This window comes from Macaca thibetana, chromosome 2 (assembly GCF_024542745.1).
Source record: "Macaca thibetana thibetana isolate TM-01 chromosome 2, ASM2454274v1, whole genome shotgun sequence".
Lineage (NCBI taxonomy): Eukaryota > Metazoa > Chordata > Mammalia > Primates > Cercopithecidae > Macaca > Macaca thibetana.
Genome location: NC_065579.1, coordinates 23,169,766 through 23,188,030, shown reverse-complemented (window position 1 = coordinate 23,188,030; position 18,265 = coordinate 23,169,766). Strand labels below are relative to the sequence as shown.

Genomic DNA, 18,265 nt, shown 5'->3' with positions numbered 1-18,265 from the left:
TAGTCTTTAGGGAAAACCACAGTCTACTTCACACCCACTAGAATGATTATAACAAAAAGATGAAGTAAGTATTGGTGAAGATGTGGGGAATCTGGAACCCTCATACATTGCTGACAGAAATGCAAAGTGGTACAGCTTCTTTAGGAAACAGTTTGATCAGTTTTCTGAAATGTTAAATATAACATTACCATGCAACCCAGCAAGTCCACACCTAGCATGCTATGCAAAAGAAAGGAAAACATATATCTACACAAAGGCCTCAAGGTGAATGTTCAGAATAGCATTGTTCTTAGTAGTTAAAAAAATAAACATTTGGATTGTTTTCATCAACTGGTGAATGACTAAACAAAAGATGGTACATCCATACAATGAAATATTATTCAGCAATGCAAATGAACACATTACTAATACATGCTGGTTGAACTAGAACCTGATTTGGTTGAACTTCAAAAACATTTTCTAACTGAAAGAGACCAGATATCAAAAGACCTTATATCGTAATCTTTATTTCTATGAAATACCTAGAAAACGCAGATCTGTAGAGACAAAGTAGGTATGAGTTGCCTGGGAGAGAACAGGAATGAACTGCAAAAGAGAAAGTGGTATCTTTTTGGGGTGATGGAGATATTTTAAAACCCCATTCTGGTGATGGTTGCGTAATTTTGTACATTTACTGAAAATCATTAAATTATACACTTCTAACAGGTGAATGTTATGGTATGTTAATAACATCTCAAAGCTGTTAAAAATATTGTGTAAAACTTAGACTAGGGCTGGGCACGGTGGCTCATGTCTGTAATCCCAGCACTATGAGAGGCCGAGGTGGGTGGATTGCCTGAACCTCAGGAGTTCAAGACCAACCTGGCCAACATGGTGAAACCCTGTCTCTACTAAAACTATAAAAATTAGCCAGGTATGGTGGTGGGCACCTGTAATCCCAGCTACTTGGGAGGCTGAGGCAGGGGAATTGCTTGAACCCAGGATGCAGAGGTTGCAGTGAGCCAGATCGTGCCATTGCATTCTAGCCTGGATGACAGAGCGAGAGTCTCAAAAAATAAAAAATAAAAAATAAATTAAAAAAATAAAACTTAGACTGATGGAACTCAAAATTGTAGAGTTTTGTGGGTAAGAGAACTGAATTTGGTACAGTATGATTTCCTTCATCCTTACTGTGTGGCTTCTGGAAATTACTTAGCCTCTCAGTGATTTAAGTTACTCCTCTATAAAATGGTACTAAGAATATGTCCCTCATAGTAATTTTAAGAAAATTGCAGGAGATAAACAGTACTTATCACACAATTAACATATTGAGAGCTTAATAAATGTCAACTCCTACTACTATGATAATGATGTAGAGGCATTGACCATAATATTTCACTACTTTTTGGATCAAAAGTTCTTAACCTTCGATGACTGTCCTTGTTCCCAAGATTTGGTATTGAGATGTGTTAAGTTTAGCCTAAAGTTGCCTCCTTACATATGTGAAGTTCAGCCTAAAAGTTTCTCCATACAAAGTGAACTATAACCGAAATGCAGGTGTGAACAGACTGTAATCTACTCTTCTGCCAATAATTGAGTTTTGGCTAATCAAAGACGCCCAATTGTTCAAACTCTGTTCAAATAAGGCGAACACCAAGCTGTAACCAATCCGGCTGTTTCTGTACCTCACTTCCATTTACTGTACGTCTAAAAGGACCTAGAACAGTGTGCTCTTCTAATTCCTTATCTGACTTCTAATTTTACTGTTCTTCATGGTGCCTTTAATTTCTTCTCATCAGACTTTTTGAAGTGCTGTCTCTAGCAGTTTCCTCTTTCTGCTCATTTACAACTTCCAGGGTGCTGCTGAACTCTGAACAGTCTTGATACAATTGGGTACAAAAGTCCAAAATGGCAAAATGAAGATCTGTGTTCTCTGCCTACAAATTAAAATATGCGGGTTTTAATATGTTCATTTTGTAATAACTTTGTTGGGCACTGCTTATTGAGTTAAATTTCTCTTTGAGAGATTGGGAGGATGCTAGTCATACAAACCAAAGAGAATGAATTTAAGTTTATTTAAAAATAAAAAACAATTGCATTAGTTTTCAATAACACTAACAATGTGAACTAGCTGTTAGCCAAGTGTTTTCTTGAAGAGGTCCTGCTGGGACTACTTTTAATTTGGCAATTAGCAGCACCATTTGCATACAAATAATGTATTGAAGTCCTTAAAAAGAGTCCACCTCTATCCCCAATTAGGGCCAATTTCCAATGCAAATCTTGTTAATCCTTCTAAATTGTAGAACAAATATTTCCTTAATATATAATGGAAAGTTGGTATTGCAACCAGCTCAGAGAGGATAATCACAGATTTAAAATGAGAAAACTTCAAGAAATCTAAATATTGTATTAAAAATGGTAGTCTTTCCCATACCCATTTCATCTCCAATTTTCCAGATCTCCCTTAAACATTGTAGCTTTAGCTGTTAATTTTGTAAGGTTGTGGAAGTTAGCTTAAAACTGGGAATTTAAATAATCTACTCCAATTATCTCATTTTCCAGACAAAGAACAAAGAGAGGGTGGTATGGCCCTGTCCACGGTCAGAACACTTGGCAGCTGCCTAGACTATAGAACTCTTCTCTCCTGACTCTCAATTTTGTTTTCCATCTACTATACTGTGTTAAGTTCCATTTCTGGTTATGCCACTGTGGCTTCCATTCTGTCCTCAGTTCCACAAGTCTTTAAACTCCTTGAAAGAGCCAACTTTCTGTCTGTGGTTCAGCTTTTATCAGTCATTAGTCTCTCTCACCTTTGTCAATCAACTTCGAATTGGATGCTGCATTTATAGAGCATTCTCAAGACCCAGAGTGAGACAGTTCTACATAATTGATATGATTGGAGTGTCAAATTGAAGTCCTTTTGCTCCTAATTAGCTCTCTTAAGCTTTCTATGGCATCACTTCCCCTCATAGTGGCCAATAGTTCCACTATGATAGTCATGTCTTTAGGTCAAGGCTTGCTGGTGCAGAGGCCTACAAAACCCAAGCAGGGTCAAGGTGGCACCTGTCTGTTCTATAGACAATGATTACTAATCTCTTAACTAGTATATGCTGGAAGAGAATTCTGAATTTTTTTTTAACACTAGTACAAGCAGTTTGAATATAGCCCATGAGACTATCAGTTCCTGACTCCTTTAAATTCATTCATTACTGCACTCCAGATGTACACATTGAGATCCTGCTGTATGTTCAGCACCATGCTACCTACTTCTATTCTATAGCTGAGAAAATGGATTTTATCCCAGTGTAATGAACTTCTCTGTATCACTCTGTTCCTTAAAGCTAGAGTGACTAGAAGAAAGCACTACATGCTACTGTTTTCTTCCACTATCACAGAAAATCAGCCCTGCTCCAAACTCTGGAGCACGTTTTTGTCTTTAATTATATAAAAATGAAGCAATCCTGTGATAAGCGTTTAGGTGACCTTGCACCAACACAGCCCACCACAGGTCCTTCTGACCACGTGCCCAGTGTTTACCAATGAGCTTCCTGCCTCGCTCTTCACATCAACCTTCGTTCTTTTCCGTGTCTTATCTCAGCACCCAATCAGCAAGGAGGTCCCCACTCATATCCTCTTAACTCTCTTCCCGCATAGTCTAGCCCAGACCTTAGTATCTCCCCCAGAGAGCTACACTAGTCCTCATCTTCAGCAATGCCCTCTACTCAGACTAAATTTATCTGGACCTAGACTAAAATGTCAAATAGGAAAAATATAATAGGATAATCTCTGCAGTTAGCAATCCAATGCAGCAATAATTAGACCATGCAGAATCCTAAGAAGTTATACATTTCATATACCCTGATTCTAGGATTAAGCAATTCATGATTTGCTGACTTGAAGTTTACAGACTGATGCATGCTTACCTGCCCAACATTGTTTTATCCCTCATAGATCTCAGCAGACAATACTGTCCTAGGGTCAAGGATGCAGTAGAGTCTCTAGGTCTGCATGCTAGACCCTTGGGGCTAAGACAAGTTTATTTTGCTAAGATGTCATTTCTCCATGTGTAAAATATACCACTATCTTATATAGGAAAGTATTTTATGAAAGCACTTCTAGTATCAAGTGTTAACATAGGCTCTAGCATTCAACCCTGGTTCAAATCCTGGTTCTGTCACTGCCATCTATCTGTGTAAACCTGTGAAATGGAGGTAAAAATGGTTGAAGGAGGTAATATTTATAAAATGTGAAGTACAATTCCTGGCACATAGAACTGCATGTTGGAGAAAAAGATGCTGATGATGGAGATTTTAGGTTTTTGCCTCTGCATTCTTTATCTTCAGGGAAGAGAAAATAATGAAAGCTAATGTGTATCAAGCAATTAGACTTTTCCAGGTATTGTGCTGAGTTCATATCAAGTCATTTAATCCTCACAGCAGTCCTGGGTCATAGGTATTTATAGGAGGTGTTTATTGTCCCCATTTTAGAGATGAGGAAACTGAGTTTGACAGAAGTATCCTGTCAAAAGTCACACACAGCTTGAAAAAGCTGGATATACAAACAAGGAATCTGCCTCGAAATCAATACACTTAACCTCTGTGCTGCCTCATGGTGGTAGAAAGAAGAGAAGTGTAGAAGACGGGTCAGCCCAAAGGTTGATCAAGGGAAAGGAAGGCTAGGGTAGGCAATTTACAAATTTGAGTTTAAAATACAGAGCTTTGCAATTCATAATAGAAAGACTAAGTGTTTATTGCTACTGCTGTCTGCTTCCAACTCTGCCGAACACGTCTCACTGAAAAAAGGGGTTGGGGGAGGGCGTCTCAGGGTTGTAGACGCTTAGAGTCTTCATGGTCAAGTTGGCTGGGGATAATAAAATCTTGGGAGAGCTAGAGAGGACTACATTTATCAGAAAAGTAATTTAGTAATCATGAATCAAAAAGCTTAACTGACAAAGAGACTGTATTTTTTCTTTGTTCTTGGATTCCTTATTTGTATCCTGCCAACTTCCCTAATGATGACTTGCAGCAGGTTACAACAAAGGACACACAAACAATAGACGTGTTCAGACAAGGGTAAAAGGTCAAGAGACTGGGTATTTGAGCTATCCATTTAGCACATTATTTTTCCAGCTGAGAAATCTACTGCAAAACTGAACCAAGATCAGAAAGGTGCTTCATAAATATATAGGTTAATTCTAGCAATATATTTGAAGTGCTTAGATAGCAAACCTCTCTGTATTTCACTATAATGGCCCAGCTTAATTTGTCATCTTTCTTCCCTCTTAAAGCATTGCTGAGACTTTAAGATACTCATTGTGAATTAATTTGGGATTTGGCATAATAACATTAATCATGCTAAAAGAATTCATTTGACAGTAATGCAGTATAATTAGTGATGTACTAAATCCATTGAGATCTACCAATAATTATAGAATCGTTATTTTAAAACCTTATATAGGCACTCTTTTTTCTTTTTCTTTTTTTTTTTTTTTTTTTTTTTTTTTCTATTTTGAGTCTTCAACATGCAGAGGCAAAGCTCTAGCTCTGACAATTTGCCTTTTGAGATACTGGGCAAAGGTAACAAGAATAAACCTCAGTGGACTTAGCACTAACCATAGAAACCCTTTGCTTAGGGCAAGGTATAAGAATTACCTTAAAGAGGACTGTTTAATCCTGAAGACAGCTGGCTGAATCACGTGGAATTATTAGGAAGTCTTGTGAACATAAACCGGCCTGAGCAAACCCAGAGTTTAGTAGCTTATGAAGCTTAAAGACTGGTAGAGCATGAAGAAATAACTAGAAATTCCTGTTCCTAGATTGTGGTGAATGTTTAATCTTCTTTAAAAGTACTAACAGTGAATTTGGAGTGGGAGGAAGTGAAGAGGATGGTTTCTGTGGTTGTAGATTTTTAGATATTTCAATGGAATGAAATCATAGAAATTAACAGGTGAAATAATATCATTTTACATAATTAAATCTGTGATCTATTAAGGTTGTATGGCTTGTTGAAGTATGCAATCTGGTGACCCAGCCAGGTCTAGACTCCAAAAGTCTGCACTCCAAAAACCGTAGTCTTCTAGTCATAAACTATTTTTCTTTTCCTACCAGAGGCATCCCAGAAATAAACTCTCTATTTTTGCAGGAGTTTGGAATCGGCTCTTCTTAACAGGAATTCCTAGAGAGAAGTAAGCCTTCAATTTCATAAGGTATCTTTTGCATCTAAAATGGTAATAACTATGTACCATCTTTGATAAAATAGTCATTCAAATGAATTTCTATATTCTTTAGCTCAGCTGAAGAATTGATTGAACTTGGACTCTAGAACAGGACATTCAAATAGGATTTTCTCTGACGCCAGAAATGTTTCATACCTGTGCTGTCCAAGATAACTTTCAATGACAATGAAAATGTTTATATCTGTTCTCCTCAGTATGGTAGCCAGTAGCTAGATATGGCTGCTGAGTACTGGAATTACGGATAATGTGAGATGAAGTAAAATTTTCATCTAATTTTTTCTTTTAATTAACTTTAAAGAGACAAATATGGCTAATAGATATCATATTGGACAGCATAGCTCTGAATATTTTTACTCAGTATATAAAGCTACATCACAGTTGTGTCATATGTTATACTATTGATGTCAATGAGGTTATGCTATTACCTTTGAATATGACTGAATGTTTTAGTCTCAATCTTGTATTTTGGGAGGAGTATAGCATTGTACTTTCCAGGGCATGATCTGTAGGGTCCGAGCTCAAAACCTAGCTCTACCGTGTGTGGACTCAGGCAAGTATCTTAACCTCTTGTGGGGTAATACCCCTCACCCTTATAGGGGTGCTATAAAGAGTATAGATGAGTAAAGGAATTAATAGATGTGAATTGCTGAAGATGATGCCTGGCACATAGAAGATGGTGAATACATGGTAGTCGACCACTATAGACAATGCAAGCTTGTATCGCCTGTTCCTGGGCTGACCACCACCACTGTTCCCTGCCCCTTCACCCATATTCTTTGGCACAAATGAGCACCTGGTAACAAAAGGGAAATCTTGGCATTCTCATTTTTCTTTTCCCAGCCCTCTCATATGCATTAACCAGTGAAATGAAACAAAAACTATATCCCCACAACTTCATGCCCTACTTGGCATACTCAAGGTACTCAAATATTTACTAAAGGAAAGAAGATGTCATTTTCCCTTTTTAAATATACTATTAATTGCAAAATACTAGTTATCACATAAAAATCCAGAAAATATGACAAACTCCATTATTCACAGTTTGGTTTACAGATTGTTAATATTTTGCCATTTTGTTGTAGATATGTCCTTGAAAAGAAATCTCAGGCCTGGCACGGTGGCTCAAGCCTGTAATCCCAGCACTTTGGGAGGCTGAATACAGAGGGCTGCTTGAGCTCAGGAATTTGAGACCAGCCTGGGAAACATGGCAAAACCCTGTCTCTATAATAAATACAAAATGTAGCTGGACATGGTGGTGCATGTCTGCGGTCTCAGCCGCTCTAGACGCTGAGGTGGGAGGAATTCTTGATCCCAGGAGATCGAGGGAGGCTGCAGTGAGCTGAGAGCTCAGCATTGCACTCTGGCCTAGGTGACAGAGCCAGATCCTGTCTTTAAAAAAAAAAAAAAAAAAAAAAAACTTCTCATGGCATATGGTTTTGCAACCACCTCTACTCCTTTTGAAATGCAGCAAGCTATTAATAGAGATCTCTGTCTTAGTATTTTCAGGTTCAAAACTTTCAATAGCTTACTCTTGCCTACAAAATACCTTTCATGTGAAATCGGGAGCATTCGTTATTCTACGATCTCATTCCAATTTTCTCAACCTTTCCATTTGTGGGCTTGTCTCCTAACTAGCTTGTATTTACCAACATGTAAGTTATTTTGGTTTTATAGTGACTTGTCCTTTGAAGTTGATGTCTACTATCTCTAGGAACACACACAGTCCTGTCTGTAACAGAAGCACACAGTAGGTGATCTGAGAATACTTCTTGCAAAGTGAATTTATTGTTGATAACTCACAAGCCTTTGGCATTTATAGAAAATACGGTCTTTGTCACATTTTTAAAATTTCAGTTTCTTAATGTGCTTTGATTTACAGGATCCTAATACTGAGTTTTGTTTGACCAAAGAGAATGAGGCAAAGCAGTAGGATGCTTAGTAGCAAGCAATAAGACACTTAATTTACATTAAACATTAGGGAAGAAGAAGTTAATAGTAAGGTTGAGATAGATTGCAGTGGAGAGTGTGTAAAATTGAAGCCTACTTTTAAAAGTATAGGGTACCATGTGAATATCAAAGTATTGTTTCAGAGGAACTAATTTATTCTCCACAACTTGCTAAATTATGTGGTGCTTTAAATACAAATGGCAACAGTTTTGCCATCAAATATAGGTTCAACTGAAGAGAGATTGTTGACCCGCAAATATATCTGAGTTGAGAAGTGGAACTATTGTCTATAGATAGTGCTAAAATATCACCTGAAATGTAGTGAAATCACCAGGACTTGATAACTTATGATATAGCTGTTAAGCAAAAAGGATGAGTTAGTGATGCTTCGAGGTGTTTGAGGATAATTGAGAAGCTGGGGGTGGTAAGGAGAAAGATGGAAGTTGAGAGCTACTTGCAGTAAGAATGAGGAGTTTGATTTGAGGTATATCATAATGGAGATGACACCTGGACAGGCATAAATAAAGGTATAGCCTGCCCTTACAAATCAGAGCTTCTGGGTACTATATTCTAGGCTGCTAGAAGAACAAACTATATTGTTCAAATAGTTGTATAGTTATAATAAATTCCCCAAATGAGGTTTAATATATATACTCCCATTAAGTTATTCACAAAACAAATGTGCTCATCTTAAGAAATTAAGTGAAAAGACTAGTTTGAGTGTTTTCTTTTATAACTCAGCTGAACTTCCAAATGAGTCATTAGGGCTGATTTCATTAATTTAAAGTACACGTAAGACTCTCAAAGATGGAGAAGAATGGATTCCTGTCATCTCTGCCTAGTTAGTACCCCAGCATGGCAGCTTGATCCAGTAATGTTGTTACTTTAACCTCACATATTCTCAAATTATACTTCTTTTTTGTGCAGAACCATTTTTGTCCTTATAGTGCCAAATATTTCATCCAGTATCTTTGTTATCCAGTAAAACTCTTAGATTTGCATTACAAAATTAGAAAAAAAGTAAAACCTGAAGATTTCCATGCCACAGTTTAACTATCATTAAATGTATTTATCTTTATATAGGAATGTCTTAATTTGTTCTGAGTTCCTTAGTTCTGAATCTCAGAGTAAGTTTGTATTCCATTGTTTCTAAAAGGATAATTTTTTTAAAAAGCTACAAATAAGGAATTTGTATTTTATAAGGCAATCCTGTAACTCATGTGGTTTCTGCACAGCAATGGAATGCAGTTACCAAGATTTTTGTCTTTGGTTAGGGATGTATTGAGATTGAAAGCTCTATGTGACATCTGCTTAATTATCAGCCCTTAAAAATTTGGGTATCTTCAATAGTTCAGGTAAGAGTTGAAGGGCATCTTCAATAGTTCAGGTAAGAGTTGAAGTGTATAGCTACAGCCCTAGAAAATGCAAAGAAGCCTGTGGCTCTTAAAGTTTGTGTAGCCAAGAACTATTCATACCCTCAACACATACTAAGAAACACTGTTACCCATAATTGATCGGTGTATTATTATATAGACTCACCAGTCTATTTTTTCCCTCAATATGCTAATCTTGTTAAAGTGTATCTTTTAAAGTAGAATCACTGATGCTGATTTTGGCATGCTTTCAAATGAGTTGGTGTGAGTATATGCTAGAAATTTTTCATGTTTTCAGTATACACTAATGCCAACTGGCAGAGGGTAAGAACATTTACTGTGCTCTGCCGCAAAAGTGACAAACACGTGTCAAAGGATTACTTTGTTTCCTGTAATGCAGATGTATTCCCAAACCAAATCCTTACCATCTTTGCACAATGAGATTGCTTTATTGTTGGATCTAATAGGAAAGGAGACACCCAAGGGGTTATAAATATTTTTGAACAGAGCATTTCAAGTCGAAGTTAACGTTTTCTGAGAGTAGAAAATCAATTCACAAAAGCAAAATTCACATGGTGGAATTTTGAGGTCTAAGTGGGTTTATGCCATTGTAAGTCAGTAGGTATAAAGTCAATGTCAAATGTAGGTGTTTCCATTGCTTATGCAGTACCATAAATGAAGGGGTTAATTCATCCCTTTTTTTTTTTTTTTTTTTTTTTTGAGACGGAGTCTCGCTCTGTCACCCAGGCTGGAGTGCAGTGGCCGGATCTCAGCTCACTGCAAGCTCCGCCTCCCGGGTTCACGCCATTCTCCGGCCTCAGCCTCCCGAGTAGCTGGGACTACAGGCGCCCGCCACCTCGCCCGGCTAGTTTTTTTTTGTATTTCTTAATAGAGACGGGGTTTCACCGTGTTAGCCAGGATGGTCTCGATCTCCTGACCTCGTGATCCGCCCGTCTCGGCCTCCCAAAGTGCTGGGATTACAGGCTTGAGCTACCGCGCCCGGCCAATTCATCCCTTATAGAAGTATCTCTGGTCTTGGTGGACTGGATTTCAAAGATCACATGCCTTTTGTACCAAAAGTGTGATCCATCTATTATGTACCAAAATTGTAATTCATACTTACAATAAAATATTACCCATTCTGTAAGGAAGACACCATGCTTTAACTTCCAGTGCGCCATCAAACCAAGATGGAGAGACCTAGGTGCAGCAAATGAACTCTGCCACCTGAAATGTGTTGCACTTAAAGGAATCTTTTGTTTTAATAGATTATTTTTCTTAGCTAAATGATGGATTATTCCTCCTTGTTCTGTAATTTTAATTATTTTTACATTTAGACTCGATTTCTGAAAGTTCTTTTTTGTGGTTGTGTTTTTTCAGCTTTAAGCTTCTCAGTAAAAAGTGCTATTTCATTGTCTGCTTATGCTTTTCAGGGTCTTTTACAGTAGCCAAGTAAGGCCTGTATATCCCTCCACAGACAGATACTTGGGGATAATTCACTTTCTCAGCTACCAAATCCTCACTTAGATTCTCTCCAATGATAAGACAATTTTTCTTCCACTTAGAGGTTCTCTTGTTTCTTAGATTATATGTAGTGATTCTAAATAATATGGCTTAAAAAGCATCCTTATTTCATATTAGTAATTCCTAGAAATTGGGTTGGTTTGAAGAAAGCAATTATGTACTTAGATACACCAAGCCTTGAAACAGAAAAGAGAATATTTTCACTCAGAGATGATCACGATTAGTATTTTGATCATGTTTTCTCCTGGTGTTTATTGCATACATTGAAATGTCTATTGTGTTTTAAAAAGGAGCTTTAGAAAAGATACCATGTAAAAGTAATGAGATAATGATATGAATAGTTTTCCTACTATTATCCTGCCAAATTTTTAATATCATTTGAAAATATGTTTAATTAGTAAACAAATGTATAAAGGGAACGTATTTTCAAATATTTCAAGAGGAAACAGAACAACAGGTTACTAATGGAACCTCCTAGGAGATGAACCCGGGTACTAGCCTTACTTAATATTTTAATAAATGATTTAGAAGTTAGAGTGCATAGTGAAATCTCTGCGTTTGCACATTACACTAGCTATTCTTATGGATAAATTATAGGAAGATCTAACCATGCTCTGAGAGTAAGCAGAAAAGTGACCGATGATATTCAATAAAAATGCGTTTTAAGGGGAAAAATGTTCTGAGCTGTAGTTTATAATACGGTTTTAGAAATATCACTTATGAAAGAGCAAAGAGTGGTTTTATTCTACCTAAAAATGTTTTTTAGCAAAAAAGCCACCATAGACTGGTCATTATTCATTCATTCTGCAAATAATTGGCGAGTCCCCTTACATGATTATAAACGCCGTACTAGATTCTGAAGATATAGGGTATAAAAGAAACAACAGTAATTTGTGGCTCATTTCTAGCAGCTAAGCTGTTAAAATTCTTATTCCTCTCTACTTTTGATTTGGTCTCTGAGATCTGCCCCCCTAGCACTTCTAGAGGGAGCAGAGCTTCCCAGCTGTTGTCAATGTGGCCTGGCTGTAATGCCTGGGCAGTACTGCTACATAAGCTGCTGTTTTGAGTTGACTCCTTTAAAAAAATTCTTAACCATGATAAAGAACTTAGTAATTACGAAAAGTAATTCTTAACAATTCCAAAGAATAATGTGTATCTTGTTTTACCTATTTTAACGCTGTTCTTAAGAGTTTTTTCTCTTGTTTCTGATTGTTAAATGATTTGGTACAGAGTATGATAGCTCAGTAAGTGATAAATCTGGATATTTTATATTTTAAAGGGCTATTGACAATATCCTGCAACTTCTTTTGATGTGAAATACATTAATTTGAATGGAAAAACAATAGAGGGATTTTTTTTATTGGTCATACTGCCTAAGAACATTCTAACACACAAAGTAGAAACAGGTCTATTAAAACAGAATTAATGACAACAAGAAATATAAAGGAAAATTAACGCAACAGCTGTCTAAATTTAGGCAGAATGTAGAGAGCTCTCCTTTGAGGGCTGCTTTTGAGGAGTCTTATTCTTTTATGATTCTGAATGAAAGGGAAGTGGATTAGAGGTGGGATGCATCCAGGGGCGTAAGCTTTACCACCATTAACTGCGTTTGTGAATGTTGCTAGAACTGCAAAATATGGTTATACCTAGCATCATAAAATTCTTAACAATATTCCCCAAACCAAAGTAACTTCAATTCACAATCATGAGATAAAACCAATGAAAGCCATTCAATAGGGCCTTGAATCTTGCTTTGTTGTAAATTCCATTATAGCAGGTGCTTCCTTATCTCTCCTTCAATGTTTTATCCCCAATGCCTGACACATAAGAGGAGTTCTACTAACATTAAATACATGCTTATCTATCAAACATTTATATAGTGTCTACTATGTGCCCAACACGGTTCTAAATGCTTTTCAAACATTACTTAATCCTTATAGCAATAATGTAAGATATGCACCCTAATAAAAACGAGGAGACCTGGCCAGGCATGGTGGCTTGTGCCTATAATCCCAGCATTTTGGGAGGCCAAGACAGAAGGATTGCCTGAGGCCAGGAGTTAGAGACCAGACTGGGCAACATAGTGAGACAGTGTCTTCACAAAATTTTATTTTAAAAATTAGCCAGGTGTTGTGCCCATTTGCAGTTAGCTATTATTGTGCCATTGCACTCCACACTAAGTGACAGAGTGAGATTCTGTCTCTGAAAAAAGAAAAGAGGAAATTTAAACACTAAGAAGTTAAGTGATTTGTTCAAGGTCACACAACTGTTAAGTATAGAAGCTGCAATTCAAACCCAGACAGTCTGGCTTTACAGTCTATATTTTTAAGTTCTCTGCTATGCCTCGTTGAACTGCATATATTCTAGGGAGAGCCATTGGTTCATATTATTAGTGTCTCCAGTCTCCATGCATATATTTTTAAAATGTTTTAAGTGTAAGTGTAGTTTTTAAGCAATTATTTCTCTCTGCTGCCTGAAAATTTCCTATTCCTCCAACTACACGAGGCAGAGCTTATACTTCTTGGCATGTCACTTAAGGTTTTTCCTATTTGGCCCTATTTCCTACCTTATTTCTCTGTACTTCCCCTATAGCTAGGGTACAAGATGCATAAAATACCTCAATGCTCTCAATAGGCTGTTCTGTACCTCAGTGCTCTTTACTTCCCTTTGCCCAACCCCATTTTTATCTTGGCCAAGTTCTGTAGATTCATCAAGACCAGATTAAATGTCACCTGGTAAAGTCTACAGAGAATTATCTAATTTGTAGATATAATGCAGAGTACAGCAAAGTATCTGGTACAACAGACTGATAGGTACAGTCACAAGACTTTGCACTGAACAAGTCCTGTAGACCTCACAAGGTGTCTTTGCAAGCACCTGTGCACATGTGTTCACACCCGTTTATGGCATCCCATAGTCTGTGATATAAATGGTGTCACTTAGACTTGATCAGTGCCACTGCCATAGCAATACAGGGCAAACTTGCTAGCAAATAGTAGAGGCTCAACAAGGTTTTGTAGAATGAGAGTGAGGTAGTTATTGTGTTCACAAGGCCCGAGAGTGTCAAGTGTGACTCTGCTTCTGTTAGTTGTTTGGTGAGTAGTGACTATGCAGCCAGTTTCCAGACTTGTTCCTAAACTTACATCTCCTTCCACAAAACTTTTGATTTGATAGAAAAATAGAGGTGATTCCAAATGAATGCCAAATGCCATCTTTGGATACCTTTGATTTCCATGACAAATAGAAACTCCCAACTTGGGGAGCCTGCTTGGAAGAAAAAGTGTTTTGATTTGTTTACCTGGTCAAAGTACCATATGCTCTAATGAGAAAGCAGTGACGGGCTTCAAAGTTTGGCCCTTTCAACTCAGGATGCTTGGAGGCATGTCCTGATCTATAGGGCAAGCAGAGAAAAAGGGGGAGGAAGCAGTAACTCCTAGAAGTGTCTTGAAGTCACCATCCTAAAACTGGACTGGGCCCCTCTCCTGCTTTTAGCTCCCCTGCACCAGAATGGGGGATCTGGAAAAATCTGGCACTACGATATGAATAGTGTCCCTTAGACTTAGATTTTTGCAACAGCTCTCGTTTATGTAGGGATGTCTACTACCAGAGTTGTTTACATTGCTAATACTTTTTAAATCATTTTTGTTGGCATTGAAATAATATTCAATAGCAACTCTAAAGTGCTCATTAGTGTACTCTACATATGCATATGCAGTTTTACACACATACCTATGACTATATATTGAATATTTCTGTTGTAATTTTACAGTAAGCTCAAAGTCTTCTATACGTTTATCACGGTTAAGTGGTTCTGACTTACCTAATTTGATGTTTTTAGAATTAGAAAAAAATGAGGGCCAATAGCATTGCTTTCAACAAGTTATTCAGAGAGGACTGTTAATAGAGGTTTTGATATGTGGCCAGGAAAATAGTATTTATTAATTAAACAAGAAACATTCCATGGGATTATATCCTGATTGTTACTTTTGTTGAGAAAACTACCACACTTACTTACAGAATTCATGGAGGTGCTAATCTCTGTTCTATTTTCTTTCTTTTCCTGCTCAGAAAGTAATTAATGATTATGGAAGAGAGAAAACCCACACAATTTATTTACGAATAAAATAGCCTTAAATGAGAAAACTGGTGGATTCATTTAAGTGAGCAGAAGAAATTTATCTTCTTTCAGAAAATGTAAATAAAATGTAACCCAGATTTGTGACATTTCAATGTATAGCTGTATTTTCATAAATAAGGGAAAAATGATTTTCTCAGGAGAAAACATAATTCAGCAGAAAAAATAAGTTGTTTATTTCCCTGTAATATGAATCCTTTTTTTAAAAAAAAGCAATAAAAATATGCAAATCCTATAAAAACATTCCTTCAAATAACTCTGCATCTTTTTAGTCTCTGAAATGAGAATCGCTGGTTTTCAATTTGAGAAAAAAAAACCAGTAACTATATTTCACTATACATTTTTTTACAGAGCTTCATGAAAATACTTGAAAAATGAATTTATTAGGAAACATATCTGATGTCTTCTACACTGTTTCTAAGCCAATTAAAACATTTCCATAAGTGCAGTTTTTGCACCCTGACAAGAAATTTTTCAAGAAGTCAGTTCAAATAAAATTGTGTTTTCAAACTCGTTAGCTTTGTTAGGTTCTTTAGTGAGTCTTGGCCTTCAGAGTTTTGCTTTTGCAGATCTGACCTCTTCCAGCCAGGAGAGGCAGTAAGGGCTGATGGGCAGAGCAAACGAGGACTCTATGCCTAAGACATACACTCACAGCTGCATTCTTCAAGAGCAGAAATTATTACAGCACTTGGAGAAAGAAACAAATGTTCCAGGAGGCCAGCAACCTTTATAAAATGGCCACTTTAACAATTTTTAAAGCAATTTACTTGAAAAATAAAATATCAATAAATAGACTTTTTGTGATCACTTTTCCCATAATCTTTTTATCTTTGTTTTGTAGTGTGTAAGATGTAATGTAAAATAAGGAGGGATTGGACAAAGTATTAAACAAAAAAATTGTTAGAAGTTCAAGTACATATACAAATAGAAATGCATTTGTATTTCTCTGTATATTCCAAAACGGTAATCAACTGTATACATTCTAATAAGAGAATAAAAAAACTGTTTTTGATATCCTTGGAATCCTTATCGAACAATGTTTTGTTTTGTTCTGTTAAGCAGACTTCCCACAGCTTCTCAATGAAGTTCCCTTTGAAGAGCGTGATGATAAATAACAGCTTTTCCAATTGTTATTTTGCCAAAAGGTATTGTCTGCGGTTTTGTGTTCATCATGACTTGTGAAGTTCAGCTGTGTCCCTTGGTACTAGCTAGCCAGAGGAGGGAACCGGCCAAGACAGTTCATTGTGGCTCTTCCTAGAGTGAAAATTCAAATGCCGTGCTTTTCCAGTTGTTAGTCTGAAAACTTCTTACCTACCATTCTGCTGAGGGGTTGGAAGAGTTACCGGCACATCTCAGGCTGAATCAGTGTAGCCCAGAATATTCTGGCAGGTTTTTCTGGTAAGAATAGCTCTTTTTCATGTAGTGTTTGGATGACTTTGAAGATTTAAATTACTTTTGTCTTTTAGTTACACATTTGCTGAGGGATCATACCATACACTATGAATTTCTTTTATGAAACTGAATTTGGTCTTGGTCTAGAAATTATATAAGAATAAGCCCCAAATCTCACCTCTGTTGATAGAAACGTCTGTCCTTTTGTAGTTTTATGCAAGAAACTGATAATTTCACACTGGTTATATTGTAGCTATATTTAGTTTTAGTAAAAGTTTTGGTTGTTTTCATATTCAAAGTATGAATATTTTTCTTCCTATAAATCAATTTTAATGTCTAAGAAGAAAATGCTTGGCCATATTCCTATATTGTTATGACCAAATGCCATTTTATTTCCAAGGTTTTTATTGAGAAATTCCCTGCACTGGAAAAAGTTTTTGAGTGAGCTATTATAAAGCATAAAATGAATTTAAAGCCTATGAATGACGACTATGATTTATCAAGCAGCAAAAAGCAAATTGGTACATTTAAAAGTTAATGGTATTTTGGAGTACCAAATTACCATGGGGATGTGACAGAAATAGTTTGCAATTCCAAAAAGCACCCTAAAGACTTGAAGTGTTTAACGAACCCTATCATGTGGTACTATAATGTTGGTTTACATCCCTTTTGGACTATGATTGCATTAACGTATGTTTTCCAGGGGTGGATATTTTTGAAAGGTGGCTGTTTATTAATGTTTTGTCATTTTCTTCATAAAGCTCAGTAATGCGCCGTAGCTGGCTGATTTAATCCATAAGGCGCTTTCATACTCTGTTGCAGGTTTTAAACAGAAGTCAAATTGCTTTGTTACTTTTAGGTATAGAACAAAGGCATTATGTCATCCTACATGTGTATATTAATATATCCCACTGAGCTCAAGTCGTTAAAAAAAAGAAAACAGTACTTAATTTATTTCCTTCCCTGGTATATGACCTCCACAGGCAAACAGAAGTCTTTAAAACACACACACACCCACACTCTGAGACACACTACAGCATTTTATGAAAACCTGAAAAATCTATCCTATTTCAGCTCTGTTACTTTGTGTCTGAGCCTTCTTTTGTATTGCTTCAACCCTTGCTCATACGGTAGTCTGCTATGATTTCACAGCAGAAGTGGGCTTAATTTTAAAAATCTGTTGTGTTAATGTTCTGAAATATTCACACCCCTAATTCTATAGGCAAATATTGGAAAACTAGTTTTATGCTGATTTTTCACAATCCCTAGGACGTAGAATGCACTGCCATATGTTAGAGGAAGACGACTTATGATGGGAAATCGGTGGAGTGTTTTCAAGTAGGCCTGGCAGGATGAGAAAATCTTGTTAAAATTCAAAAATTGGATTGTTTGTTTTCACTTGCCTGTGTGATTACTCTAATATGGCATAATCGTAACTGAATTGCAACAACATGGCAGTCTGTTGGCTTGTTTTTATTGCAGGCCTGTTGGCAGAGAGCTCTGTCCAATTGTTTATTGTTTCTACTCATGTTTAATCTTCTCTCATTTTAACCACCAATAAATTGGCACAGAGTAGGTGAATTTTGTTTCATGATATGTTAGGAAAATGTATAAATTGAAAACTTAATTTGAGGGGATCTGGACGTCTTCTGGAACTTCACCGTTTGAAAATAGTGTAGT

At 36.6% G+C, this 18,265-nt stretch overlaps 1 protein-coding gene across 3 annotated transcripts in view; it reads left to right on the top strand.

The window, feature by feature from the left end:
• The window catches only part of RARB (retinoic acid receptor beta), a 770,770-nt gene that overhangs the window by 91,679 nt on the left and 660,826 nt on the right, over positions 1–18,265 (top strand). The window contains exon 1 of one of the 3 annotated variants that reach the window (XM_050779496.1): positions 16,577–16,591. The exons of the other annotated variants lie outside the window; for them this stretch is intronic. The gene's annotated coding sequence lies outside the window, so the exon portion shown is untranslated. Of the gene's footprint in view, positions 1–16,576; positions 16,592–18,265 lie in introns of those variants that run through there. 3 annotated transcript variants of the gene reach the window in all.